General features: G+C 38.7%; 1 non-coding gene across 1 annotated transcript; it reads right to left on the minus strand.

Moving 5' to 3' along the window:
* Window positions 1-718: 718 nt before the first annotated feature.
* Window positions 719-844, minus strand: LOC129690577 (U6atac minor spliceosomal RNA). The gene has a single exon (XR_008722327.1). It is a non-coding gene; the product is annotated as a U6atac minor spliceosomal RNA (small nuclear RNA).
* Window positions 845-21698: the final 20854 nt, after the last annotated feature.

Consider the following 21698-nt stretch of genomic DNA (forward strand, 5'->3'; position numbering starts at 1 on the left):
TAGTGTCTGTTTTCTTGAAAAATCCTTTTCAAGCCTAAAGATATTATTACTCTGAGATAATGTCTATCTTTGTTTCTGAGGTGTGTTTCTGTATATGGTAGAATAATGGGTTCCGTTTTCACCTCTGTTCTGATAGCCTCTGACATTTTGTAGGAAAACTGAGTCCATTGATTTTGAGAATTATTAATGACCAATGATTGTTATTTCTTGTTATTTTGATGCTGGTGATGGTATTGTGTGTGGGGGTATGTTTCTTTTTTGGTTTAACTGCAGCATTTATTTCCTGTGTTTTCTTAGGTTTAGTTAACCTCACTGGTTTGTAATTTTTCTTCTACTATCTTCTGTAGGGCTGAATTTGTGAGTAGAAAATTTGTTTTTTTCACAGAATATCTTGTTTTTTCCATCTGTGATGATTGAAAGTTTTCCGTGGTCTACTAATCTGGGCTGACATCTGTTGTCTCTCAGGGTCTGCAGGACATATGTCTAAGCCTTTTTGATTTTTAGACTCTCCGTTGAAAAGTCAGATGTGATTCTGATAGGTCTGCACTTATATGTCATTTGGCAACTTTTTTATTTTAATTTTTATTAATTATACTTTATTCACTTTGTATCTGCCCATAAACTCCTCTCTCCTCCCCTCCCAATCTCACCTTCCCTTTTCCTTCTCTACACATGCCCATCCCCAAGTCCACTGATAGGGGAGGTCTTCTTCTCCTTCCAAAAGCAGTGGTTAGATGCCACAAATGAGGTGGCAATGTCTTAACCATATGCCTCTTTTTAAGCCCAAGGTCCTCTTCCATTTTTGTCAAGGAGAGTGCTAACCTTCTCTCCTTTCATACAACACATTTGACAACTTTTAATATTCTTTCTTTTTCTGTACATTTAGTTTTTTGATTATTATATGACAGGAAAATTTTCTTTTCTAGTCCAACCTATTTGGTGTTCTGTTTGTTTATAGGCATTTGTTTCTTTATGTTGGAGAAATTTTCATCTATGATTTTTTTTAAATATTTTCTGGACTTTGGAATCAGGAATCTTCTTTTTCTAATCCTATTATTGTTAAGTTTCGTCTTTTCATAGTGTCCCTGATTTCTTGATTATTTTTGTCAGGAACTTTTTAGATTTAACACTTTCTTTTACAGATATCTCAGTCTCTTCAATTGTGTCTTCCATGCCTGAAAGTCTCTCTTCCATCTCCGGTATTCTGCTGTTGATTCTTACATCTGTAATCCCTCTTATCTTCCCTAAGTTTTTCATCTCCATGGTTCTCTCAGTTTGTCTCTTCTTTATTATTTCTATTTCAATTTTACAGTCTTGAACTGTTCCATTTGTATATTTTAGGCACATGTGTTCCTAAAATAAAGATGTTGAACAGTATTATCAATATGTCAACAATTGAGAGAATTTGCACTTTATATAATTTAAAGTATAAAAGGATAGGTTCTGCATTTTAAGGTTAAGAAAGATTAAATGTGAAATAGCATTACTATTTGCACAACAGGAAGCCTGCACCTCATCATTCCATTTGCTCATATCTCATATAATGATGACATAGATTCTGTCACTGTCAATGAATTGGAATTTGATTTTGTTTCTCTCTATGTATGTGATGGAACAGGAAGAAAAAAAAAGCAAAAAGATTGGGGATAGGCAAAGACAAACTGTTGACATTGAAATCAACAGTGTAGAAGTGAAGAAATTTGACATTAAGAAAATCAGTATGCATCCCCTTTCTCTGAAAAAAACAGTTCCTAACTTTCTATAGGTAGATGCCCTTCCGAGGAAAGAGAGATACACACTCAAACGTAGCTTTGTTCCTGTTATTTTACTATAAATTTTGCCCTTCTACTGAACCGTGTTTCAGAGTCAATTTAAGAGATCAAGAAGAGAGCCTCAGGTATTTTGTATCCACATTCAATAGCTCTCACAATTTTCACAGTCTGACTGCCTGAGGTTACTCAGGAAAATATAAACATTACTGTAAATGAAGAACTCATATGGTGATATTGTTAAATTTTATTTGTAATAGATATTCAATCCCTGGAAATATTATTTGAGAATATTATGAAACACTTGCCAGGCTCTTTCAGTCTATACGGGTCAGGGCTCCCTATAAGAGGAGGATCCAAAGAATGAATGCATTATTAAGAAAGGATTTATTATATTGGCTTAAACAATACAGTCAGTGTAGTCCAACGATGATTTCCTCATGCAAAGATCCTGAGGACCTAAAATCTGCTTAGTGCATAAAACTAGGTAACTCAAGAGTACCAGTATGGATCTGAAGTCACTCATGATTACTGGAAAGTCACAAGTCTATAGATCATATTGGAAGGATGAATAATCTGAGTTCTAATATCACAAAAAGCCAGATGCACTAGCCAACAAAAGGGAACAGAGAACAAATAAAGAGTGAAAGCTTTTTTTTTAACTTTCTTTTTTATTATTTTTTAAATATTTTATGTATTTATTTATTTATTTATTTATTTAGGGTTTTTATTACTTAACTTTTTATTCATTATTTATTTTTTAACACTTTATTCACTTTGTATCTCCTCATCAACCCCTCCTTCCTCCTCTCCTCATCCCACCTTCCCTCCCCCTTCCTTGAACTTTCTTATCCCTAAGACATCACTTGTAGGTGCAGCTACAGTCATGGCTGGACTTCCCATTTCATTTTATTAAGAAAATGCCAGGTTAGAGAGAAAAATCAGAGATTGAAAGTGCCCTCTGAACTCCAGCAACGGGGGTTCTGACACATTCTTCTTGCAAACACAGGCACTTGTACGAAATGTAAATAGCCACATACCACATATAATTATAGTCTTTAAGGAAAATAAATGTTTTTTTTTAAACCAAAAGTATCTCTCATAGGTCTCCCAACAGTTTGTCTCCTGGTTATCCCTAGAATGCTGACAGAGGACACAGCAGACTAACCTGAATGCATTGAATTATATGAATGAGTCAGTTATTTACAGTTGGCACCTGTGGAATTACTGCTATGTGACACTTATTTTTATCAAAAAATTATCCTGTTGATATATTTTATCTGTTACCTAATCTAGAACTTTAAAAAAAATGACTTAAGGATTGGTTATTAAGGCCTAAATCTACTTTTATTTTTAATTTATGGTTGAAATACAAATTTAGTTATAGATTGGTGTAAAAACATTATTCAAAGCATCATTGAAATATTGGAATTGTCTATAAAAGATTTTTAAAGGAATTACGAGTTAAGACACAGATATACAATATCAACTGACAAATATATGGGTTCTTGATATAAACTCCATTTATTATTTCCTGTGTCTGTATTTCACAAAAATATTTATCAGACTTTGAGCATTTTTCATGAAGGGAAGTGAAGTACATAAGTTTTAAGGTAAACTAACTAAGATTACTGGCCAACGTTGTTTGCTAAAGAGATGTTAGGCATACAAATACATACATGTACATACATACAGTTCCTTAAATTAAATAACTGTGTTCCTCTTGAAGGAACATTTCTTAACCAGAATTTTATTAAACATTCTTAGGATGAGTAAAATCCTCTAAGAACCATGCTCTTGTTTATAATAGTGTTCGTGCATAAACATGAAATGAAACTAAGACATCACAAGTTTTCTCCAAACCTTCACTTGATATAGCTACAAGAAAATGTTTTGCTCAACATGTTAATTCTACTGTAGCACTTTTTATATCTATTTTATATACCATATAGGATATCTCACTCAGGAGAGAAATGACTTCATTAGATTTATTAGTTTCCAGACAAATTATGCATGAAATAAATTCATTCTTGGATGCTGTGTTATATAATGCAATCTTCCTCAGTTTTTTTTTTTTTTGAACTTTTTAAAGATGTAGATGGGTTTATGTTACTTGAATACAAGTTATAAAAATTATTGCTAATTAGTGTTCTTTTAATAGAATTGAGAATGTGTTTCACATTCTGTACAGTGCTTCTCTCCTGGAAAGCTTCATGTTTCAGTAACATCCTACACTTAAGTCTGTAACCCATTCTTAACTAACAATACTCACTTCTTTCTTCTTTTAGACTCTGTCATAACTGAAACTTCTCAAAGGGAATTAACTTTCATTTACCTTGATATTTTTGGTACAAATGACATAATAATGTTTATGAAAGAATGGATAACTATTCAAAACAAATTTGTATTACTTTTACATACTGTGGTGGTTTGAATGAGAATGGTCTCCATAGGCTCCACTGTTTATAGGCTTGGTCCCCAATTGCTAGCACTGTTTGAAGAGTGTTTAGAAATATGACCTTGTTGGAGCAGGCGTGTCCCTGGAGGCAGGCCGAGAGGTGTAAAAAGACTCATGTCATTCTGACCAATCCCATCCCCCAGCTTTGTAGTGGTGTATCAACATATGAGCTCTTACCCATTACTTCACACCACCACCATGAACCTAAATATCTGAAACTATAATCCACATTAAATGTATACCTTTATAAGTTTCCTCGGTCATGCTATGTCACCACAAGAGAAGTAGGGACCAGAAAGAGGGCTATTGTTGTGACAGACATGCCACATGTTTTGTTTGTTTGGTTGGTTTTGTTTGCTGTTTGATGAATTTCCCTTACCCATACACCTCAGCTCATCAAGTTGCAGCAGGACTGAGCATGTCCTGTTCCTCTGTGGCCTGACAAGTGAGTCATTTTCCAATCCAGTTCCTACTTTCTTTACTAGAGGACCCACATGAAGCCTAAGCCTTCTATCTTCTCTTCTCTGCCTCCATTTGTGTTTGGGGGTGGGGACTATGTTCAGCTCCTGCATGCTGCTTGGTTGATGCTTCAGTCTCAGCAAGCTGCTCTGGGCCATGGTTAGTTGTCTCTGTTGGTTTTCTTGTGGAGCTCCTGTCATCTCCAGGTCCTTTTCTTTTTACTTCCACTTTTCCACAAGAGTGGAATCTTGCATCACCCAATGTTTGGCTGTGAGTCTCAGGATCTGTTTTGAGGTGCTGCTGGATAGCACCTCTCAGTCCACCTCTCTTGTCCACCTCTCAGTGGACAATTCTGAAAGGTTCCTGTCTGTAAGTTTATCAGATTGGCACTTTCTGATTGGGTAGGTCTTTGGTCGGACCAGACATTGGTTGGATATTTTCTAAATCTCTGTTCTATCTGCTCTATTTTTATCCCTACACATCTTGGCAGCAGGATGAATTTTGAGACAAAATATTTGTGTGTGTATTAATGTTCCCTGCCCTTTACTAGAAGACTACTCTAGTTAGAAGACATCCTCATCAGTCTCTATAGTCTCTGTTGCTAGGAGTCTCTGTTTTAGTCTCATTCATGTTCTCCCAGGAGCTTAACCTCACTTAGGTCTCCACCTTGTCACAGAGATACCCTCACCCTCAGTTTCTATTTTCTCTACAGGCCCTCTGTCCTCTTGTTCTTGCTCTCCTCAGGTCTGATCACTACCCTCTTAACTCTTGTTGCCCCCTTTCCTACCTTGTTCTCTCTCTTCAGCCACTACCTCTGTCTATTCTATCTCAATTTTCAAGTAAGATTTATGCATCTTCTATTGGATCCTCCATGTTATTTATCTTCTTTGGGCCTGTGCCTCCTAGTATGCTTATCCTGTAATTTATGGCTAAAATCCACTTACAAGTGACTACATACCATCTGTGTTTTCTGGGTCTGGGTTACCTTATTTAGTGTGATCTTTTCTTGTTCTATACATTTGCCTGAAATTTCTTAAATATGTGTTTGTTTTTAATAGTTGACTAGTATTCCATTGTGTAAATGTGCCACAGATTCTTTATCCATTGTACAGTTGCCAGACAGGACATCTAGATTGTTTCCAGATTCAGATTCACTTTAGCTTATCATTTGCTTTCACCATGGTATTTTAACACAGCAATAGAATAGTAACTACTACACACAGTTTTGAGCTTAAAATAAAATATTTAAATTGAAATTTGATGACATAATAGAGAAGTTTATATTATGTATTCTTAAAACATAAGATGTTCCCACCATTTGCCTGCAAATTTCATGATTTCCTTGTTTTTGTTGCTGAGTAATATTCCATTGTGTAGATGTACCACAATTTCTGTATCCATTCCTCAACTGAGGGGCATCTGTGTTGTTTCCAGCTTCTGGCTATTGCAAATAAGCTGATACAAACATGGCTGAGCAAATGTCCATATTGTATACTTGAGCATCATTTGGATACATGCCTAGGAGCTGGGTATCAGAGCAGATGCTGAGACTTATAGCCCAACTTTGGGCAGTGTGCAGGGATTCTTATGAAAGAAGGGGGAGACAGTAAGACCTGGAGAAGACAGAAGCTCCACAAGGAGAACAACAGAACTAAAAAATCTTGACACAGGGGTCTTTGCTGAGTCTGATACTCCAAACAAGGCCTCTTCATAGAGATAACCCAGAACCCCTGCACAGATGTTGCCATGGCAGCTCAGTGTCCAAGTGGGTTCCATAGTAATGGGAACAGGGACTGTCTCTGAGATGAACTGATTGGCCTGCTCTTTGATCACCTCTCCCTCGGGGGGGGGGGGGGGGAGCAGCCTTACCAGGCCACAGAGGAAGACAATGCATCCACTACTGATGAGACCTGATAGACTCGGATCAGAAGGAAGAAGAGGAGGACTTCTCCCATCAGTGGACTTGGGGAGGGACATGGGTGGAGAAGGGGGAAAGAGGGTAGGATTGGGAGGGGGAGGGAGGGAGCTACAGGAAGGATACAAAGTGAATACACTCTGATTAATAAAAATTAAAATAAAAAAATGTTTTGATATGATAGTGATGAATCTTCAACTATGCATGTTTTACCACAGTTTGCATAGTCCTCTTTTATCTTTCCTCTCATTTGATTTTCTCAACAAGCCTATGAAACATGCAAGGTTAATATCATCATTGTATAGAATCAGAAACTGAGTCTTACAGAGATCAAATAATGTATTCAAAAAGACTACCAGAGTCCCCTTCCCTATGGACCAAATATCCTCCAAAAGCATAAATTATTATATATTTGCAAGATACTTTCAATATTTCAAATTAACTATAGAACAATAATTGTCTGCAGATGAAGGTAAGGTTTTGCTCCAAAACCTCAAAGGTCATCTCCGTGGTTCACTTACTGGGGCCTACCAATGGCCACAAGCAGCACTGCAGCCTTCCACTCACATCCCTTGTACCTTCTTATTGGCTGGATAACATGATGTGGTCCAAAGCAGAAAAACATGCACTGTGGCTTCGACCTGCTGAGGGGCCTTCTCCTGTTTCAAGGCCCCACTAAAAGATAGCAGCTTTCTGGGTCACTTGGTATATGGAGTTGAGTAAGATACCCAAGTGAGAAATGTGTTAACTCTGGAATCTAAATAAATCCAGTAAACATTATACCTCATTCTTTGTGGTAGGAGTGGCTAGGATCAATAACTTAACCTTCACCTAAGAAGAGTTCTACATGCCCAAGACCACAGGAATCCTAGAAATTTCACAAAGGTAGAGACTCTTGAATTTCCCCTATTCTACGCATGTGTTATCAAGGAATCTGCAGTCATTGTGACCTCTTCTACACTTGATCCAATCAGTATAATAACAACAATACAGTGGACCAGTGTTATATTGTGTGGAAAGACAAATGTCCAAGTTTCTAAGAATACTTTGAAATAAGTCATGACAAAAGACTGGGGAGTTACTATACCCTCAAGGTAAAACTTTAAAAGCTATATAGTTGGCCTTGTCAAGTTGAAGCATATTGCTTCTCATTGTCCTAACAGACAGGTACTTAGAAAGAAGCCTATGGTAGATCGATAATTGCATATCACCTGCCAGAGATTGGTTAAGCTCTTCAAGTAAGGATACTACATCTACTACAGCAGCTGAGATTGGAATTACTATTTGATTAAGTTTTCAACACTCAACAGTTTTATCCATGATCCATTTGTCTTCTCCACAGGGCAAGTAGGAGAGTAAATGGGAAATGTATTGGGAACCACCCAGCATCTTTCACATCCTTGGGACTGACACTAATGCCTTCTAATGTGACTTTTCCTTCTAATGGAAATTATAATGAAAATTTCTCAAAAGAAATATGATCTCATGGTCTTCTGTGCCTCTATACTTTAAAGAGTCATTCATATCTTATATGCTAACATCCATCATATTCTTGATATTGAGATATGTCATGAGTTGAAGGGTTCACAAGATTTCTATATAAATTCTCACAATCCTTGTTTACTACATTTAGATACATTTTAAACTTTGTTTAAAAAGAGGCAAAAGTTTATGCTAACGAAAAGTAGGTGATAAACAGGATCAAAAGATTGAGCACTATAGAGGGAGAGATAGGAAAGACAGGCAGAAACAGAGGCACAGAGACAGAGATGAATATAGAGATGAACAGAGACTATGCCATTATGAAAGGTACTTTGTTTTGGTAAATTAAGCATTTCCATAAATTATAAAAGTTGACATTGCATTTGATTAATGAAGTCTGGACTCTTAAGTTTTGTAGAAGTCCTTGAGGTAGGTTATCTTGTAGTAAAATTAAAAGAATAATTATCTGCAACACTCCAGAGGTGTTTCTAGGAATATCCTATTCTTTCTGTCTTCTATCAGATGGAGAACAAAATAAGTAGAAGAGGTGAAAACTCCCTTTTGGTCATGAAGATATGCTGAAGAAGGTGGCAGCAGCCTATGAATCATGTTATGTAACTAAAAGTAACATGGCAGAAGGAGAAACACCAAATTACTGCAAAAGGGAGATCACAGAATCAGAGTGTGTAACAGGTCAAAGTGTGTGTATTTTAGCATATTGGGTCAGCAATCCAAGAAGGAGCTAAAATAACACTTCATGATTGGGAGCAGATGATTTTCTACTCAAATCCAGGCATGAACAAGTGTATAGCTTAAATGGTGACTTTATAATATAATCAAATAAAAGTCCCCTAATTTGACTCTCATGCCTGCTGGAAGTAATCGCTTTGTACATGATCCAGATCCCTTTCCAATTCCTTCCATTAAAATGTTCATATATAAAGTAGGTATAAGTTCAGGCAGGAAATAGGCATTTTTTGAAGTTTGTAAAAGCCACTTAGATGTGCATCCCTTCAACTAAATCTCAGTTAGTGGAAGCACAGAGCTCAAAGGAAAACCCCGAATGCAGCCCTAATTTTCAAAGATTTCCTTATAGTGAGAGAAAGATGAGAAAAGCTATTGCAACCTTACTGTAAAGTCTTTGCCTCGTACTATGGTGAAGGGAGATCAGAAGATTGTTGGCAAGAGCAAAAGTGTGGGTGACATTAATGGGGGCAGATAGAACAAGAGCAAACAAAGGCTAATGGATAGGACAAGAGGAGCAGGAGGAGCAGGGCTCCAGATAATGTGAGGGCAGGTGTAAATTAGAAGGGAAACTGCTCTGGCTTTAGAGGGATCCCGGAAGGACATTAGCAGAAGATGGCTTTCTATGTTACAAGCAGAAATTAACAAGCCACTGGTCATAAAAACACAGCCTGTTAAACTGCCATGTTAACTTCCATAAGATGAAAAGTTCAAGGAGCCATTTGAGAACAATGGAATTGTTCTCATACATAGACATAGGTAAATAATACCTGTGTACAAAATGTATTTTCTTTAGAATACATATGACAGGAACTCCACAAGGAGAGCAACAGAACCAAAAAAATCTGAGCACAGGGGTCTTTCCTGAGACTGATATTTCAACCAAGGACCATGCATGGAGATAACCTAAGACCCCTACACAGATATAGCCATGGCAGTCCAGTATCCAAGTGGGTTCCATAGTAATAGGAACAGGGACTGTCTCTGACATGAACTGATTGGCCTGCTCTTTAATTACCTCCCCCTGAGGGGGAAGCAGCATTACCAGGCCACAGAAGAAGACACTGAAGCCACTCCTAAAGAGACCTAATTGACTAGGACCAGAAGGAAGGAAAAGAAGTCCTCCCCTATTAGTGGACTTGGGGAGGGGCATATATGCAGAGGGTCGAGGAAGGGAGGGATTGGGACGGGAGGAGGGAGAGAACCACAGGGGGATAAAAAGTGAATAAAGTGTAATTAATAAAGAAAGAATAGACAAAAAAATAAAGAGAATACATACATGTCTGTAATGGTCATACTGGTAATAGACATACTGATGTAAAATATAAATTAAACTTACAATTTACATAGCATAAGAATTAAATTAAAAAAAAGGATTTGTGTATGAACTCTCATAAAAGTGATTGTTTTTACCAGATGTAAAATCAAGTCAAGATCAAGTGAGAGACATTTTGTGGGATGGTATTTAAAAATCCCTCTTTTAAAAATAATCTTCAGAACACTCAGGTATGGAAATCATTCTAGATCAACCAAAATCTGTCTCAGATGAATCCAGGACAGAAGCTTGAACTCAACTGTTCACTATGGATGCTTCTCAGCTGCTCAACCAGGCTCAATATATTTCTAAAACTTTAGGAAATGGAGGTCATGCAAAGAGAACACTGGCAACCGAAAGTGGGTTAGCCAAATAATTTAAGATAAACTACAAATTCAGTAAGCTCAACACACTGCTGTCTGTCTCTATAGTGTCTGAATTTATATCATTCACCTCTAAAACTTTTTCTCATAGCATGAACATATCATTGCATAATCAAATGCTGACTCTCATTTAAATGTGGGCAGTGTCAAATAGTTCACTAAGAAGAGCAGGAGGAAGAGATGATGCAGGCCTTCCAGTGGAATTTGTACAAGAAGAATATCCTCAGCCTCACTCAACCCACACCACACCAGTTGGCATCATAGGAAAAGAGGAAATCAGGGAGATTTCCCACGGGACAGGAGGGTTCCAGAGCGGAGAAATATAGGTAGCTCTGACTTCAATAACAAAAGAAATTTCTATATTTACACTCAGAAGATCCCATGCAATGTATGTTAAATATTTTCTTTTGGTAAAAAGGCTCTCTTCTCTCTCTCTCTCTCTCTCTCTCTCATCCTCCTTCCCCTCTCTGCGTGTGTTTATTTTATGTGTATGTATATGTGCAGATGCCTACAGTGGCCAGAAAAGAGTGTTAGGTCCTTGGAACTGGAGCTGCAGGTAGCTGTTAACCACTGGACTTAGTTGCTCCAAGGCAAACTTAAGTCCTTGAAAGAGGAACAAGCACTCTTAACCACTGAGTCATCTCTCAGAGCTGAAATTAAGAAATCCAAGGTCCAGTCTTAATTGTTGGATTTCAGTTGAGGTCTCTACATGACTGCAGTAACCTGACACATGCTATATTAAACTATTCTAGGCCTTGTTTTGCTTTTATATCCAAAATGTATTTGAAGAGTAAAATTTGTTTGATTGTTAAGATTTAATGGTATAAGCTATTAACCTTTTACTCACCACCTTCTAGGCCTCAGTTATTCAGTTGAAATATTCTTATAAAAAGCTAACAGAGCTCTCCACCCTAGAATATTTGGTAACAGTACTACCTATATCAGGAAGACAGGGCACTGTGGTCCCCATTTTTATTCATTAGAAATTTCCCATTTGTTCACGAGAGTTTTCTGTGCAAACTACCCAGTTACTTTTCATAGCTAATTTTCCTCTGATTTAGAAATTAGTTCAATGAGGCTGTATATTTTTAAGTTTGTCTCAGGTTCTCTGCTACATGAATTTCTGGTCAGTGTGTGGTATTTGTGCGTTCATCTCATTAGAAATATCTCATATCTTTTTTGGATCCAGTGACAACTACCTGATTTATTTGATTTAAGTTATTTTTTCCACCTAAAGCTTTATATTTTTAAGTGGGAAACATTTCATTATTTTTTTCTAAACATACAGTATATATTCATTACCTGAGATTATTATAATGAATCATCATAGATTAATGCCATGTACAAAGGAAATTATCAAATGTATGGACATTAGAAGTTTGACATTCTAAGGATTCGTGTTGCCCCTGGAACACTCACTACATGGAACTTAGTTTCTTATTTTTTCCAGGGTCAGGTGGATGTCCTAGCTTCCACCTGTGTGCGGCTTCATCTTGTTAGTCTCTTTCAGTGTCTTAACACTGCCTTTTCTTATATGTGTGTTGCCTTTTCATTTAAAGTAACAACAATGAGCCATGGTAAATTACTTCATTTCGAAGCCCTTAACTAAATTATCTTATTCCAAAATGAGATAACATTGACAAATGCCAAGGATGAGGGATTGATGTTGTTGATGGCTAATTGCCTCTAAGTAAATTAACTAATGCTAATGTACTTTTCTTAACTTTTCCCTGGGGATTAGGTGCCTCTACCTTTTCTTCCTATAGCCCATGGAATGATTCATATTGTTTGTTTGTTTCCTTTCCATGCAGAGTCGGATAATTTGAATTGCACATACTTAGAGTAATTACATTGTGAAAGTAAAATTGCTTTGTAGAGACTTTATTCAGTATCTGTACACCGGAGCTAAGTCTTCCATGTTAAAATGTCCATAGAATTGCTTAAAGTATGCACAGAGACCTAACATGTGACATATCAGGTGGAAAAGCAGAAACTCCTGCCAGTCTTTCATCTATACAAGTTGTAAAAGCTCCTGTTTAAAAACTTGGAAAGAGGACTCCAAGATGGCGTCGAGCTGAGCACACCGTTTTGGAGAGGCAGAAGACATGAATCTCCGGAATTGCTGAGTGGAGAGTCAATCGAAGCTAGAATTTGGACTTTTGGGCTTTCTAAAGGAGAGGGGACACCACAGAAATGTGGAGTGCTTGTAGATTTAGATCGGGGCGTGGACTTCTCCGGGAAGGAAATAGGGCACTTCCCTTGTCTGGGCCTCCCTCGGGGAAACCGCCCCCCCTCCCTGCACACAGCACCAGGCAGCTGAGCACGAAGCTCACATCAAGGCAGCAGAGACAGTGCTCCAGGCCTCTTACAGCTGCAGTCTGCTGTAACCACCCGTTGAACACCCAACCCCTCCTTGGACACACGTCCCACTCAGGGCCATCCGCACCCCGGGAGCATCCCCTCCCCCATCCCGCCAACAGATCCGAGCTAGACCACAGCAGGAAGTGAAGAGGAGCTCACTTCCCAAGCAACCAGAGAGCAATAACCCCAGAAACCTCCTCACAGGAGGAGCACAGGCCCAATCACAGAGCTACAACCACTGAGCGCTAACCACAGAGACTCAGATCCACAATACAATTCTTCCCGGATACCAAAGCCGCAAAGCTCAGTGTCTGGGGCCCAAGACAGGTGGAGGCAGGGAGGCAGGGCTCCAGACCCTGCAGCTGCAGTGGAGAGCAGTAACGACCTGCTGAACGCCACCACTGAGAGGAGAACACACCCCACCTAGGGCCCTCTCACTGAGCTCTTGACCCTCGGAACACCCCCACACACACACTACCACCACCACCCGGCTCTGCAGGAGTGCACGCACCACCGAAACTCCACCCCGCCAGAGCGTACGCCCAATACAGTGCTAGCCACAGAGACTCAGATCCACAGTACAACACTTCCCAGACCCCCAAGTCTGCAAGTGGCAGCATGGAATACACAGGGCTGCCCAGCCAGTGATTGTATGGGCCATCCAACCCCTCAGTGGCAGAAAACCATCTGAATAGACACCAAAGACTAGCAGACTTGTAAAATCAATACACACACACATTCTTCAACAGCTCTTGCGATCCCTTAGCACCTGCAACAACTTCAGTGCCTGCAGGGCACCCCCTTCACACACTAAAGGCCTCTTCATTCACCAACACCCTGTCCCTTAGGACACACCCACAAGCACACACCCAAACACACGCTACCCCGCATTTGTCCTTCTGCGCCTGCGAACTTTCCTTCTACAGATATAGCTGAATAACCAACGCACACACAACAAAACCACTAGACCTCACCCATTTTTCTGAAGAATTCTCCAGATACCAGAGAAAAACCAGTCTGACCTGCAGAAGCCAGGAACAGACAGTGAACACTATGGATAACCAAATGGCCAGAGGTCGGCGAAAGAACACAACCAACGCAAATCAAGATATCATGGCTTCACCGGTAACCTTCAAAATTATTGGACACTCCAACTCAGCAGAAACACAAGAAAATGATTTTAAAGCTATGATTATGCAGTTATTTGAGGCACATAAAGAGGAAACCAACAAATCTCTCAGAGAAATAGTTATAAAGATTCAAACAGTTAAAGAGAATACAAAAAAAAATCCCTTAAAGATTTGACTTCCCAAATAGAAACAAAGAAAAACGAAGTGAACAAAGAAGCTCTTAAAGAAACACATGCAAATATAGCCAAACAATTGGAGGCAGAAACAAAGGCACAAAGAGAGGAAACAAACAAAAATATAGAGACCATTTTGGAGACACAGGAATCCACACTCAAACAGATGAAGGAAATGTTGCAAGACATGAAAAAAGAATTAGAATCAATAAAGAAAACACAAACCGAGAAAACCCTGGAACTGAAAAACTTAGAGAAAAGAGAAGGAATCACAAAGGTAAGCATCACTAATAGAATACAAGAGATGGAAGAGAGAATCTCAGGAGCTGAAGATACACTCACAGAAATTGATACTTCTCTCAAAGCAAAAATAAAATCAGAAAAATCCCAAACACAAACCATCCAAGAAATCAAGGATGCCATGAAAAGACAAAATCTAATAATAATAGGAATTGAAGAAGAAGAGAAGTCCAGGCTACAAGGTCCAGAAAATATTTTCAAGAAAATCATGGAAGAAAATTTTCCCAATCTAAAGAAAGAGATGTCCACAAACATACAAGAGGCCTACAGAACACCAAATAGACTAGACCAGAGAAGAAACTCCTCATGCCACATCATAGTCAAAACACTTAATCTACAGAACAAAGAAAAGATACTAAAAGCAGCAAGGGAAAAAGGCCAAGTAACATATCCTATCAGAAACCTATCAGAATCACACCGGATTTCTCATCAGAAACTATGAAAGCCAGAAGGGCCTGGGGAGATATCATGCAGGCCTTAAGGGAACACAGATGCCAACCTAGACTACTTTACCCAGCAAAGCTTTCAATCAACATAGATGGAGAAAATAAAATATTCCAAGACAAAACTAAATTTAAGCAATATTTGAACAGCAACCCAGCCCTACAGAAGATACTAGAAGGAAAATTCCAATCCAATGAAAACAAATACACCCAAGAAAACATAGGTTTAAGATAATTTCCAACAAAAAATCAAAAGCAAACAAGCAATGATTCACAGTAAAATCGCCAACTCCAAAATAATAGGAAATAACATTCAATGGTCATTATTATCTATCAACATCAATGGACTCAACTATCCAATAAAAAGACACAGACTAACAGAATGGGTACAGAAACAGGAACCAACATTCTGCTGCATCCAAGAAACACACATATGCAACAAAGATAAACATTACCTCAGAGTAAAAGGCTGGCAAACAGTTTTTCAAGCAAATGGACCCAAAAAAATGAGCAGGAGTGGCTATCCTAATATCTAATAAAATAGATTTTCAACCAAAACTAATCAAAAAAGACATAGAGGGGCACTACATTTTCATCAAAGGAAAAACTCACCAAGAAGACATCACAATTCTAAACATCTATGCCCCAAATAAAAGAGCACCTACATTCATAAATGAAACATTATTAAAGCTTAAAACACATTGATCACAATACCCTAATAGTGGGTGACTTCAACACCCCACTCTCACCAAGGGACAGATCAACTAGACAGAAACCAAATAGGGAAATAAAAGCTCTTACAGAGTCCCTAAATCAAATGGACCTAATAGATGTCTACAGATCTTTCCACCCAAACTCAAAAGAGTATACCTTCTTTTCAGCACCTCATGGAACCTTCTCCAAAATAAACCATATAGTTGGTCACGAAGCAAGCCTCAACAGATATAAAAAGATTGAGATAATTCCTTGTATTCTATCGGACCACCATGGACTAAAGCTGGACATCAACAACAATGGAAATAACCAAAAACCTACACCCACATCGAAACTGAACAACTTGTTACTCAACGACAGCTGGGTTAAGGAAGAAATAAGGAAAGAAATTAAAGACTACCTAGAACTCAATGAAAATGAAGGCACAACATACCAAAATTTATGGGACACATTGAAAACAGTGCTCAGAGGAAAATTTATAGCACTAAGTGCCTTCAAGAAGAAATTTGTAACATCACATACAAGTAACTTAATGGCCCAACTGAAAACCCTAAGAAAAAAAGAAGCAGATACACCCAAGAGGAGCAGAAGGCTGGAAATAATCAAACTCAGGGCTGAAATCAATCAGTTAGAAACAAATAAAACTACTCAAAGAATCAATGAAACAAAAAGCTGGTTCTTTGAGAAAATCCACAAGATAGACAAACCCTTAGCCAAGCTAACTAAAAAGCAGAGACAATCCACCCAAACCAGCAAATTCAGAAATGAAAAGGGGGACATAAATACAGACACCGAAGAAATCAAAACAATCATTAGGTCATACTACAAAAGCCTATACGCCACAAAATTTGAAAATCTAAATGAAATGGACAATTTTCTTGATAGATTCCATCTACCAACATTAAGTCAAGATCAGGTAGAAAGACTGAATAGCCCTATATCCCTCAAGGAAATTGAACAGTCTCCCTTCCAAAAAAAGCCCTGGGCCAGATGGTTTCACCACAGAATTCTACCAGACATTCAAAGAAGTGCTAATACCAATTCTCCTCAAACTATTCCACAAAATAGAAACAGAAGGAACACTACCAAACTCATTCTATGAAGCGACAGTCACCCTGATACCCAAACCACACAAAGACCCAACAAAAAAAGAGAACTTCAGACCTATCTCTCTTATGAATATTGCTGCATAAATACTCAATAAAATACTTGCAAACCGAATCCAAGAACACATCAAAGATATCATCCACCATGACCAAGTAGGCTTCATCCCAGGCATGCAAGGGTGGTTCAACATATGGAAATCCATCAATGTAATCCACCACATAAACAAACTGAAGGAGAAAAACCACATGATCATCTCCTTGGACACTGAAAAAGCATTTGACAAAGTCCAACACCTATTCATGTTTAAAGTATTGGAGAGATCAGGGATACAAGGCACATACTTAAACATAGTAAAGGCAATATACAGCAAGCCAACAGCCAACATCAAACTCAATGGAGAGAAACTTAAATCAATCCCACTGAAATCAGGGACAAGACAAGGCTGCCCACTGTCTCCATATCTCTTCAACATAGTACTTGAAGTCCTAGCCAGAGCAATAAGACAACTAAAGGAGATCATGGGGATACAAATTGAAAAGGAAGAGGTCAAAGTGTCACTATTCACAGATGATATGATAGTATACATGAGTGACCTTAAAAATTCAACCAGAGAACTCCTTCAGCTGATAAACACCTTCAGCAAAGTGGCAGGATGAAAAATCGACTCAAAAAAAAAAAATCAGAAGCCCTCATTTACACAAAAGACAAAAGGGCTCAGAAAGAAATTAGGGAAACAACACCCTTCACAATAGCCACTAATAACATAAAGTACCTTGGGGTGACATTAACCAAACAAGTGAAAGGCCTGTTGGAGAAAAACTTCAAGTCTCTGAAGAAAGAAATTGAAGAAGATCTCAGAAGATGGAAAGATCTCCCGTGCTCATGGATTGGTAGGATTAACATTGTGAAAATGGCCATACTGCCAAAAGCAATCTACAGATTCAACGCAATTCTCATCAAAATACCAACTCAATTCTTTTCAGACCTTGAAAAAAAGATTCTCAGCTTCATATGGAGAAACAAAAAACCCAGAATCTCCAAAACAACCCTGTACAACAACAGATCATCTGGAGGTATCTCCATTCCCAATCTCAAGTTGTACTACAGAGCAATAGTAATAAAAACTGCATGGTATTGGCATAAAAACAGAAAGGAGGATCAATGGAACCGCATAGAAGACCCAGAAATAAATCCACACACCTATGAATACTCGATTTTTGACAAAGCAGCCAAAATCATTCAATGGAAAAAAGATACCATCTTCAACAGATGGTGCTAGTCTAATTGGATGTCTACATGCAGAAAAATGAAAAGAGATATATATTTATCACCCTGCACAAAACTAAAGTCTAAGTGGATCAAAGACGTCAACATAAAACCAGATACTCTAAATCTGTTAGAAGAAAAAGTGGGGAACAGCCTAGAACTCATTGGCACAGGAGACAACTTCCTGAACAGAACTCCAACAGCACAGGCTTTAAGAGCAACAATCAATAAATGGGACCTCATGAAACTGAAAAGCTTCTGTAAAGCAAAGGACACTGTCATCAAAACAAAACGACTACCTACAGATTGGGAAAGAATCTTCACCAACCCTTTATCTGACAGAGAGCTAATATCCAGTATATATAAAGAACTAAAGAAGCTGAAAAGCAACAATCCAAGTAATCCAATTAAAGAATGGGGAACAGAGTTAAACAGAGCTAAATTCTCTGTAGAGGAATATAAAATGGCAGAGAAACACTTAAAGAAATGCTCAACCTCATTAGCCATCAGGGAAATGCAAATCAAAACGACCCTGAGATTTCACCTTACACCCATCAGAATGGCCAAGATCAAAAACTCAAGGGACAACACATGCTGGAGAGGTTGTGGAGAAAGGAAAACCCTCCTCCATTGCTGGTGTGAATGTAAACTGGTACAACCACTTTGGAAGTCAATCTGGCGCTTTCTCAGACAATTAGGAATAGTGATTCCTCAAGATCCAGCTATACCACTGCTAGGCATATATCCAAAATTTGCTCAAGTATGCAATAAGGACTTTTGCTCAACTATGTTTGTAGCAGCTTTATTTGTAATAGCCAGAACCTGGAAACAACCCAGATGTCCATCAACGGAGGAATGGGTACAGAAATTGTGGTATTTTTACACAATGGAATACTACTCAGCAATCAAAAAAGTGGAAATCATGAAATTTGCAGGCAAATGGTGGGATCTACAAAAGATCATTCTGAGTGAAATATCCCAGAAAGAGAAAGACAAACATGGAATATACTCGCTTATATAGACCTACAAGATATGATAAACATAATGAAATTTATACACCTAAAGAAGATAATCAAGAAAGCGGACACGAGGTTTGATGATCAATCCTCATTTAGAAAGAGAAATGGGATGTGCATTGAATGTATGACAGGAGTCTACCGCAACAAGCATCTGAAAGACTCTACCTAGTAGATTCCAAAGTAGATACTAAGACTCATAATCAAACCTTCTACAGCGTGCAGGGAATCATATGAAAGAAGGGGAGTTTGATGTGGAAAGGATAGGAGCTCCACAAGGACCAAACATATCTGGGCACAGGGTCTTTTCAGAGATGGACACTCAACCACAGACCATGAGAGGATAAAACCTAGAACCTCTGCTCAGATGTGACCGGTGATAGCTCAGTAATCAATTGGTTTCCCATAGTAAGGGGAACAAGGACTATTTCTAACAGGAACTCAATGACTGGCTCTTTGACCTCCCCACCTCCCAAGGGAGGAGCAGTACTGTTAGGCCACAGAGGAGGACTTTGCAGCCAGTCCTGAAAAAACCTGACAAAAGGGAGCCATATGAAAGGGGAGGAGGTCCTCCCCTATCAGTGGACTTGGAAAGGGGCAGGGAGGAGATGAGGGAGGGACGGTGGGATTGGGGAGGGAATGAGGGATACAGCTGGGATACAGAATTAACAAAATGTAACTAATGAGAATAATAAAAAAAAGAAAAAAAGGTAACTGCTATTTTTTTGATAATTTAAAAAAAACATGAAATTATTATCTTAGGGAAAATGATGTACTAAAATCAAAACTATATTGAAAAAAAAAAGAAAACTTGGAAAGATACAGAGAAGCCACTTGTACTACAAAACTAAGTGGAGGTTTGTGTTCACATAAAGTAGCACTGTTGGTCTAGAAGACACATAGAGGACACTCTCCTCCTAAAACTACTTAGCTTATGGAAAAAAGAATTCAGTCCACAGCAAAGATTACTTTAAAATAAGGTCTTGTGCCCAGAAAGAGTCAGTCCTGCCCTGCTGGCAGACTCCCAATTCACTGATCCACAGTGGATACTTCTTTGATTCTACTAAAAAAAAAAAAAAATTGCTGTTCCTATATCAAAATTGAGATTCCCCAGACTGCCTGAAATGATACATAAGGTGAAAATTCTCATTATTTATTGTAATGAATGCTAACTGTTACATTTTTCTCAACTATCCCAATAAAGAAAAATCAATATAATAAACAAAGAGAAAGTCATCCAAAGTTATGTTCAAATGCTTGGGGGATCACAAGGACAACAGAAACAAAACATCAGTACCCACATAGAAAAAAAATGCAGCTATGTTTCCATTGTCATGGTAACAACCTGTGGTTTTTGTTGTGTTCTTATTGACTACATAAATACAGAACACCCAGGTGTCCTTCCCAACATATGTGAGTACAGATGATAAGTAAAAGTTAATGTAAATAGGTCAGTAACAAGTATTTGCAGCTGTCTTTTAACCTTAATTATTCTTTCTTGATTGGGTTAAACAAAGCAATAGATGCTCAGTCTCTTGCTTTCCATAATCCCGTGGAGAAAAAGTGTTCTCATGAACTCCAAAGAGAGAAGTCAGGTGTTCCCTTGTTCTCAAGAATGTACTATTTTCCTTGTTTTGCAACAATAATGATATTTATTGAATTGAGTAGGTGGGACCTTATAAATCTGGTCCAAAAGGTCTGTGGATTTGTAACTAAGAGAAAATGTCCAATAATGATGATGAGTGAGAGAGAAAGATACAGAGCCATAGCCCTGCCATCCTCTTTACTAAGAGAAATCTGAGGATTTGTTCAACAAGAGATTCCATGTTTCTAAGGTTGAGGTTCCTTACTTCTAACAAGTGCCCAGTGTGAATGAAATTCTAGACTATGACCCAAGGCTCAGATACTAAATTGGATGTTTCCACAATGGAGTAAAAAGGTGCACATAATTTTGGATGAGCATTGAAATGAAAACTTTCAAGAGCTTATGAATCAAACATGACAATTTTGTTCATGACCAGCATGGTCTGATACTTTTACCTTTGTAGAAGTCAAACTGGAAGTACTGACTGAAAACTCATATGTCCTCTATCCCCATCAGCCTGGGCTGTAGCCAGATATATTCTTGGTGTAAGATTTCATCATCTCAGGGGGCGGAGCCAAGATGGCGACTAGCACACACAGTTTCCAAGCTGTGGAAGAGAAAAAGTTCTGAGTTGATGAGTGGAAGAACTTCTGAAGCCAGGGAAACAACGGAGAGACTTTCTAAACAACAGGGAACATCGCCGGAGGTGAAAACCTTGGTCTCGGGTCACCCAGGGACTTGTTTGGGGAAGGTGAGAAACGATCCTTTGATCTCTCGGCACTCCCCTCCCCCCAGACCTCCCTCCTCCTCGGCACAGCGGACTCGCCTTTCTCAGCGCAGACCTAACTGCCTGGGGCCTGCAGCCACTGAGGCTGAGCCCCAAGTCCTTTATCGGCAAAGACCAGCAGTACTGTGTCTCGGAGCCCCAGATTCACATGCGGCAGCTGCACCATCCTCCCAGGGCCCGAGTCTGCTAGACGCCATACTAGCTCCGCAGGATCGCTATCACTGACGGTACGGCCCGCCCAATACCACAGTGACAGAGAATACGCTATATACTCACCAAAACCAGACAGAA

The sequence above is a fragment of the Psammomys obesus genome, unplaced genomic scaffold (assembly GCF_907164565.1).
Source record: "Psammomys obesus unplaced genomic scaffold, mPsaObe1.curated_primary_1811, whole genome shotgun sequence".
NCBI classification, from domain to species: domain Eukaryota; kingdom Metazoa; phylum Chordata; class Mammalia; order Rodentia; family Muridae; genus Psammomys; species Psammomys obesus.